At 39.3% G+C, this 9,703-nt stretch overlaps 1 non-coding gene across 1 annotated transcript; it reads right to left on the reverse strand.

The window, feature by feature from the left end:
• Nucleotides 1–5,128: 5,128 nt before the first annotated feature.
• LOC120099406 (U6 spliceosomal RNA) lies at nt 5,129–5,231 on the reverse strand. Its single transcript, XR_005498596.1, has one exon. It is a non-coding gene; the product is annotated as a U6 spliceosomal RNA (small nuclear RNA).
• Between the last annotated feature and the right edge of the window lie 4,472 nt (nt 5,232–9,703).

The raw sequence follows: 9,703 nt of genomic DNA on the forward strand, positions 1-9,703 counted from the left end.
TCACATTGTACTGGCCCATTTTCATTTCTGATTTTGTTAATTTGGATGCACACTCTGGGTCCTCTTGTTAGTCTGGATAAGGGTTTATCTATCTTGTTCATTTTCTTAAAGAACCACCTCCTGTTTTTTTTGATTCTTTGTATAGTCTTTTTATTTCTACTTAGTTGATTTCAGCCCTGAGTTTGATTATTTCCTGCCTTCTACTACTCTTGGGTGTATTTGTTTCTTTTTGTTCTAGAACTTTTAGGTGTGCTGTCAAGCTGCTGATGTATCCTGCCTCCTGATTGTTTTTGTTTTTGTTTTGCAGGCACTCAGAGCTATGAGTTTTCCTCTTAGTACTGCTTTCATTGTGTCCCATAAGGTTGGGTATGTTATATCTTCATTTTCATTAAATTCTAAGAAGTCTTTAATTTCTTTCTTTATTTCTTCCTCGACCAAGTTGTCACTGAGTAGATCATTTTTCAACGTCCATGTATATGTGGGCTTTCTCTCATTATTGTTTTTATTGAAGACCAGCCTCATTCTGTGGTGTTCTGATAGTATGCATGGGATTATGTCTATCTTCCTGTATCTGTTGAAGCCTGTTTTGTGTATGATTATATGATCAATTTTGGAGAAGGTACCATGAGGTGCTGAGAAGATATCCTTTTGTTTTAGGATTGAATGTTGTATAAATATCTGTTAAATCCATTTGTTTCATAACTTCTGTTATTTTCTCTGTGTCGCAGTTTAATTTCTGTTTCCATGATCTGTCCATTGATAAGAGTGGGGTGTTGAAATCTCCTACTGTTATTGTGTGAGGAGCAATATGTGCTTTGAGCATTAGTAAGGTTTCTTTAATGAACGTAGGTGCCCTTGCATTTGAAGCATTGTTGTTTAGGATTGAGAGTTCCTTTTGGTGGATTTTTCCTATAACGAATATGAAGTTTCCTTCCTTATCTTTTTTGATGACTTTTCGTTGAAAATCAATTTTATTTTAAATTAGAATGGCAGCTCCAGTTTGTTTCTTCAGACCATTTGCTTGGAAAGTTATTTTCCAGCCTTTTACTCTGAGGTAGTCTTTGTCTCTGAGGTGTGTTTTCTATATGAAGCAATATGCTGGGTGCTCTCTTCGTATTCAGTGTGGTAGTCTATGTCTTTTTATTGGGGAATTGAGTCGGTTGATATTGAGAGATTTTAAGTAATAGTAATTGTCACTTCCTGTTATTTTCATTGTTAGAGGTGGAATTATGTTTGTGTCTCTCTCTTTTGGTTTTATTACAAGGAGATTATATTCTTGATTTTTGTATGTCATATTTTCTCTCCTTGTGTTGGAGTTTTCCATCTATTGTCCTTTGTAGGGCTGGATTTATAGAAAGATATTGTATAAATATGGTTGCGTCATGGAATATCTTGTTTTCTCCATCTATGTTAATTGAGAGTTTTGCTGGATAAAGTAGCCTGGGCTGGCAATTTTGTTCTCTTAGCATCTGTATGACATCTGTTCAGGATCTTCTGTCTCTTTATAGACTCTGGTGAGAAGTCTGGTGTAATTCTTATAGGTGTGCCTGTATATGTAACTTGACTTTTTTTTCCTTAGTGCTTTAAATATTCTTTCCTTGTTTTGTGCATTTCTGGTCCAACCTATTTGGAGTTCTGTAGGCTTCTTGTATGTTTATGGGCATCACTTTCTTTAGGTTATAGAAGTTTTCTTCTATAATTTTGTGGAATATATTTAATGGCCCTTTAAGTTGAGAGTCTTCACTGTCTTCTATACCTATTGTCCTTATGTTTGATTTTCTCATTCTGTCATGGATCTCTTAGATGTTTTGGACTAAGATCTTTATTATTTATTATCTTTGATGGTTGTGTCGATGTTTTCTATGGTATCTTCTGCCCCTGATTTTCTCTCTTCTATCCCTTGTATTCTGTTGGTGATGCTGCTATCTATGACTTCTGGTCTCTTTCTTAGGTTTTCTATCTCCAGGGTTTTCTCCTTTTGTACTTTCTTTACTGTTTCTATTTCTATGTTTAAATTCTGGACTGTTTTGTTCAACTTCTTCACCAGTTTGGTTGTGTTTTCCTGTAATTTTTTCAGGGAATTTTGTGTTTCCTCTTTAAGGGCTTCTACTTGTTTACTTGTGTTGTCCTGCATTTCTTTAAGGGAGTTCTTTATGTCTTTCTTAATGTCCTCCATAATTATCATAAAATGTGATTTTAAATCTAAATCTTTCTATTCCGGTGTGTTTGGATATCCAGTATTTTCTTTGGTGGGAGACCTGGGCTCTGATGATGCCAACTAGTCTTGGTTTCTGTTGCTTATGTTCTTGTGCTTGCCTCTCGCCATTGGGTTGTCTCTGGTCTTAGCTTATCTTGCTATTTCTGACAGTGGCTTGACCCTCCTGTAGGCCTCTGTGTCAGCACTCCTGTAGAACTATTTTCCTGTTTTCTCTCAGCCCTTTCTGGTAACAGGTGCTGTGCTTTCAGGTCTGTATGCGCTACTGGTTACTGTCTTTCAGCTCTTGGTGCAGGCAGGAATCGAATGGGTCCTGCCCCTGACTACTCTTTGGTCCTTGTACCCAGGGGGCACAGCTCATACTAGGCAATTCCCTCTTGCATCAGGAAGGTGGACAGAAGGTAGTCTTCTCTGATTTCTCAGAAGTATTTGCACTTCTGAGGCTCCAGCTCTCTCCCCCACAGGATTTGGGTTCAGGTAGCCTTTTCACCGGTTAATTTCAGTTCAATTCTGGTCACAGACCAGAAATGCAGGTACGGTCAGATGACTGTTCCATATTCCTGTGTCCAGAGGCACTATTCAATTTTCTCTTCTACCAGGGAGGTCATCAGGGGTTGGCAGAAGTGGCAGTCTGTCCTGTGGCCTCAGGATGTTCTGCATGTGTGGGTGTTCAGCTCCCTTCCCCACAGGCATACATTTGGTTTTTAACTTCTGTTAGTTTCACTGTGTCTTTGTTCAGTTTCTGTTTCTATGATCTGTCCATTGCTGAGAGTGGAGTGTTGAAGTCCCCTACTAGTACTGTGTGAGGTGCAATGTATACTTTGAGCTTTTTCCCCCCATTTTTAAAATTAGCTTTATTCCCAAATATAAAATACAGTTTACAATTATTATGTGCATCATATTAACTCAAGGAAAGTAACAATTAGTATTTTAGAAAAAAAGGAGCATAAAGTGTAAGTGTACCTAATTCTGGAACCCATGTTCTGAAATACTAACACTTCATTCAGTTACCTCAAACAAACAAGCAAATAAAATAGCCCATTGGTTACTGAATGCCACTACGACAAAAGAGCACACAAGTGGAGCTTATACCCACCACAAAAACAAACAAACAACAATAGAAAAACCAAACAACAACAACAAAAACCCTTCTAATTCATTTGTGGGTTCAGAAGTCCAAAATGATTCTCAGCATGCTGAATTCAAAATGCCGCCAAGTTGATCTCCATCTGGAAGTTGCAAGAGAATATTGTGTTTCCTTGCCACCTCTTTCAACAGCCAACACAAGAAACACTCTATCAACTGTTTCCCATGTTACATTTCTTTCCAGTATCCAGGGATGCTTGTGAATGCATGAGACTCAGGTGAATAATGAAGTAAGCATTCTTTACTTCAAGTCAGCTGGCCAGCATATTTAACTTTAACCCCTACTTTAATACCCCCTGGATTGACAATTCTGAGGGTTAGCAATTGATTCCTCTAAGTATCTGTTTGCTGACTGAGGAAAATACAGGTGTTCCTTTTCACTGAAGCACGAGAGAATTGTGGTTTTGAGATGCCAAGATGTTTGCCCACCTGTTCATAGCTGCTAAGTGGAAAAGTGGTGATGTCTCTGTCTATGCTGATCATCATCTTCTGCATGGTCAAGGTTCTTTGGCAGGGGTGATAGTTTATTCAAATGGAAATATTTGAGGTATTAATGAGAGGTTTGTCTAACACATGAGGCATCCATCTACAGAGAAGTTCTAACCATCACCTGAGACTTGAAACAGGATCGACTACGACCTTGAAAGGAGATGGCAAAAGCAAAGATCTAGAATTGAAATGTGCTAGCCTGGGACAACCCTACAGAGAGGGGCTAGTGGATCATGGCTCTGCCGCCACTTTTCTCCTTCCCTCTGAACACCCACATTCAACAGTTTGGCAGAAACAGTTTAACACATTCAAATTTGGCAGTTTGGCAGTTTCTGACTGCTTAATGAGTCCACACAGGCCAGCAGTGGAGGGCAGAAGCAAGCAGCCAAAGAGGGGATATGGACGACACCACAGGACAACAAGAATCCCTGGCTTATCAATTTGATGTTTTGCATTAATGGCCATTTATTTCTTGTTTTCACTACAAAGTTTGGTTTTGGAATTAAACTTTATAAGCAATTATAACTGAAGTGTTTAAAAGTCGACATTCTCCCTCACTCAACCCCTGCACAAAAATGCACCTACCTGACTATTCTTACTGATTTGGCTCTATGATTCAGGGTTTTATACTCACTGATAATGACTGCTATTTATTTACTTTTTTCATCTTTATTAACTTGGGTGTTTCTTATTTACATTTTGATTGTTACTCCCTTTCCGGGTTTCTGGGCCAACATCCCCCTAGCCCCTCCCCCTTACTTTGAGCTTTAATAAGGTTTCTTTTATGATATAGATGCCCTTGCATTTGGAGCACAAATATTCAGGATTGAGAGTTCATCCTAGTGGATTTTTCCTTTGATGAATATGAAGTGTACTTCCTTATCTTTTTTGATAACTTTGGATTGAAATTAGATTTTATTTGATAATAGAATAACTAGTCCCAGTTGTTTCTTGGACCATTTGCTTGTAAATTTTTTCCAGGCTTTTATTCTTAGGTAGTGTCTGTCTTTGTCACTGAGGTGTGTTTCCTGCATGCAGCAAAATGCTCGATACCATTTATGTATCCAGTCAGTTAGTCTACGTCATTTTATTGGGGAATTTAGTTCATGATGTTAAAGGATATTAAGGAAAAGTTATTGTTGCTACCTGTTATTTTTGTTGTTACAGGTGGAATCATGTTTGTGTGGCTATCTTCTTTTGTGTTTGTTGAAAGAAGATTACTTTCTTGCTTTTTCTATGGTGTAGTTTCCCTCCTTGTGTTAGAGTTTTCCTTGTATTAAAAATATGAAATGCTTCATGAATTTGTGTATCATTGTCATATATGGGTCATGCTAATCTTCTCTGTGTTGTTTCAATTTTAGCATATGTGCTGCTGAAGTAAGTATCAATTTGTTTTTTTTTTTTATAGGAGGGAAAGTACTTTGTTAAGGTTTTCAAGGTGTTTGCCTTCATTTTTTAGTATAGTAAAAGTGATTGTAGGTACAAAGTGTCCAGCAATCACCCCAAGACTAGTCAAGGAGAACCTCCAGTAAAGGCAGATAGCTCTGTTGGCTTGACATGACTGCAGACAGCCACACACCTATGATGTTATAAAGTTTAAAGCTATCAGAGGGTTACCTATCAAAACCAAGTGTTCTGTCTTTTATAGTATTTGAAAAGGGTAGAAAATGCTTTCTCTCTGTGGTCAGTCTCTAGAAGACCTAGTGAATCATACTTATTTTATCAAATCTATACAGGCTAAAAGGAAAACAAGGTCTTTGTGTTTAGCATTTTATGAGTAGACTCGACAGCAAACTCCTGTTCAACATGTCAGAGGAAAAATGTCTTTTGTTTATATGTTATATTGGTAAATTTTCACATACTACCTAAGCTCACAGAGAAGCTGAGTCTGGAATGCAATTTGCTCCTCCCACTCCAGACTCAGCCCTGTTTTCAAAATGGCCTCCAAAGCCCTCTTTCCTGATTCAGTCTGGTCCTCAGACTCTATGACAGAAAGAAAAAGGGAACAAAAGTCATTGTTCCCTTTAAAAACAGCTATTGATTGTGAATGCACCAAAATCACTGAACAAGGTAGAAACAGTTTCTTGGGAACAAACTGCTGGACTATCTCCTGGGAATAAAGAGCAGTAGCTCAGTTGGGAGCAGGTTTATGTAATACTCTGCAGTGTAGAGGTTTTCCTGAAAGCTGTCAGGCTAATCAGAAGTTAGAGATACTTGCTGGAGGCAATTGACCATTATGGGAAGAACAGTGAGATAGCAATAGGTCTTGGTCTCTGTTCTAGAGCTATGAAGAGGCTCCATGACCAAGGCAGGTCCTATACAAAAAGCATTTAATTGGGGATTTCCTTACAGTTTCAGAAGCTTAGTCCTTTATCATTGTGGTGGGAACATAGCAACATGAATGGCTCTTGAATAGTAGCTTAAAACTGTATCCTGGTATGCAGGCAAAGTGGAAGAGGGCATGGGGCAGAGACTAAGACTGAGCCTGGCATTTTCTTTGAAACCTTGAAACCTACCTCTAGTGACATACTTCCTGAAACAAGGCCACACCTCCTAACAGTGACACTCTTAATAACATGGACACTGTTAATACCATTCAAATCTATGACCCCCACAGGGACCATTCTTATTCAAATCATTATCCACGCAGCTTTAAAAAATTTTTTTTCCAGATAAGTGGGAGCTTAAATATCACATGGTTTCTGAGAAATTCTGGTTTTACATTTTTGCTTACCGGTAAGGTTGAGACTCAAGCTGCAATCTTAGGACTTTGCAGCACTGTCATTTTGAGGCCTACTTTTTGACCGAATATTCTAGCCTTTTGTTGATTATAAAAGGTGACATCAATCTTTCTCTGCATAGTTTTGGTGAGTAGGGGTGTTGAGAAGAAAGAAAGAACAAAGTTTAGGGCCTGTAGGCTGTGGACAGCATCTAGCCAGGGGCTCATAGAAAGGGGATCTACTGCTTGTCCCAGCAGTAACTGTCCTTAGCTTGGCAGAGGCAGACTTGGTAGCTGTTGTGGCTGGGAGCACAGAGCATTCTTCTACAGGAGAATTAAGCTGAGGCTTTGTAGTTTAACACCTTCTCCATGGCTTCCCATGACAGATCTTGAAGAAAGAGAGACAGTCCATAGTTCTAAACAGTTTATTGGTTGTTCATGGCAGAAAATGAATGCATAACTCAACATACCCACTTCTCAGGGTGAACCTGAGATTAAATACCCTTTTCAGGGAGGAATGTCTGGGAAGGGAAGCTTATTGACTAAGCCCTCTGGGTCTCTAGGTACATTATGAGCATAGAGAACTCTGTTTTGGGCCTCTGTGACCATAGAACACATTTCTTTTATGTGAGGAGCATGGCACATGTTCTAGTCCAAGAGTCTGGCAGAGAGCAGGGAGTCTCCTAAGTCTCAGGTGTGTGTGCCTGAGTGTCTAGGCCTCAATCTGCTCTTCCTTACCAAAATTCCTGGTGTGTTTTTATGTCCCACACTAAAGAGACAGGGAGTAACCATTATTATATGAAGTGTGAATATTAATGGGCCAAGGACAGGAAGGAGCCAGGGACCCAAGGGAGATAAAAATGAGATCCTGGTGTCAGGACCTGATTCCAGTGGCTGAAGTTTGTAGGCTAGTTTGTGAAGTTTTTGTTTGTTTGTTTGTTTTTGTTTTTTATTATTCTTTTTTCAACTTTTGACTGACTTGTTTACGTACTTGTTTCTTCAATGAGAAAGAAACAAATTTTCAGGTAAATAAGTCAAGGGCCCTCTGATTCTGTAGGATTGCTGAGGCTAGAGAGGTGATGTACTTTTGTAGCACTTGAAAAGTAGTTGACACCTGGATAGTGTCTGTCCATTAGATGGAGTTCTGTTGGGATAAATATGAACTGTGTCTCAAGCCCCTAGTTAGTGGTAGTTACCAGACTTACTCCAATCAAGAAAGGAAGAGCCACACAGCTCTTTGTGTCCTATGAGTAGCTCAAGGAGTGTGTACAATTCTTCCGTTGTGTAGAGGGTGAGCTGAGGAAGTTCAACGTTAAGAAACAGGGGCCATGAGTGGATTTAGTTATGAATGGTTGAGTTTAAAGTGACACTAGAAAAGGGTCCCCTCTAGGGCTAGTAAAGATTATATGATTGTGATAATAGCATGGGTAGATAAAGGGCAAGGTGATAAACAAATTACAGGTGGGTGTTCTTTTAAAAACTAAATCCAAGCTGTTTTATTTTTACCAAATGAAGACTATTTGCTTTTGTGAAAGCCTGATAGCTCAGAGAGGCCAAGAAAGCACCAGCTGACTTTCCCACTCCTCCAATGTCCCAGAAGAAAAAAAGCTCCTTTTTCTTCTCCAAAGTGTCTTAAATACCCTTCTCCTCAATGTTCCTCCTTTCTGTTATGTTTCCTTCCTGTAGGCTGGTTACTTGTTCTGCACCTTGACCTAGGATTGACTTTATTTAGCTCTTGGATTAAAGGTGTATGCTATGGCTTAGTCATACCACAGGTTATTGCTTATAGCAAATAGATAGCTGTAGGATCAAAGGCTGAGCCATATAACAATTAGAAATAGTTTTCTTACAGTCCACAATTTTGGGGCTCACAATGTGATCAAATACCTTGCAACAGGTAGGGATGAAGGGGAAGAAATAGCCTTAGAGCTATAGGGTATAGCCCTTAAGGCCACATTTATAAGGGGGAATGCTACCACCAGGGATTGTTGTAAGGGAGCTCAAAGGACTCACCAGTTAGAGATCTGGTAAAATTCCTGTAATAGTTGGAAGAGTCCAATGATTCATTTAGAATAGTCATCTAGGAAGTGGAAATAAAGAAGAGATCTTTAAGTTTAGAAGCTCTGAATGTAGGTTAATAGCTGATTCTTCAATAGCCTTGATTATAACACTGGTAGGGGTGTGTGGTACCTGTTCTACAATATGAAATTTTTAACTTTTCCTCTTGGGTCAGGGTCTACTTGTGTATCCATATAGGCATGGATATCAATGCCCTCAATGTATTTGTTATCTCAGGGATTTCTGATGGTGAAGGTGACTTACCACCCACCAATATCCTTTAACTATTTGAGGAAGTTGCTGTAGTCAGGTCTTGATTAATGCTATTAATAACTTTTTAAGGCATCCCCTGTAGTCAGAAGTTTTTTTCTTATGGTAAGGCTTTATCTGGTTGTGCATGAAGCATAGGTGTTTGTTGTCAGACTCTCCCTCTTCTTCCTAGAAGGTACTCTGTCAACTGAACAGGCAGCATGGATATTAAAAAGTAAGGTGGGTATTGTGAGCAATCTTGTGAAGTTAAGGATTTTGGGGAGATCTTTCCCCTGGGCAAATACCTAGAACTTTTAGCACGTCATGCCAACTTAATAGTTCTGAAGACAAAGAAGACCTCAGTAGGACTGGGGAAGAAAGAGCCCATGATAGGTGTCTTCAAGGATGGGGGCAGGTGAGAATTTAAGTCTTAGCGGTCCTGTTTACCCAATGGGAGCACTTCTCAGATGAGTGATCTAGAGCTCATTTTAGTTGTGATAGATAGATCTAAGTTGTGACTCCCTGAAGTATGGTTGTCATTGATCTGATGAGCGTGACCTGGTGTGGGTCCATGCAGCATGGATTGAGGTTTTCAAACAAACTCAATCTCCTTGAAAAAATGGTTTGGGTGCTAGGCTCAGTAGAAGGCTATGGGAGGACATGATCAGCATCGTCCAGGAGAAGTTGTCTTAATTGTCTTGCCTGTGATTGGAGGTGTTTTAGTTAGGGTTTCCACTGCTGTGAAGAGACATCATGACCAAGGCAACTTTTATAAAGGTCAACATTTAATTGGGGCTGGCTTATAGTTTCAGAGATTCAGTCTACTG

The sequence above is a fragment of the Rattus norvegicus genome, chromosome X (genome assembly GCF_036323735.1).
Source record: "Rattus norvegicus strain BN/NHsdMcwi chromosome X, GRCr8, whole genome shotgun sequence".
Classification (NCBI taxonomy): domain Eukaryota; kingdom Metazoa; phylum Chordata; class Mammalia; order Rodentia; family Muridae; genus Rattus; species Rattus norvegicus.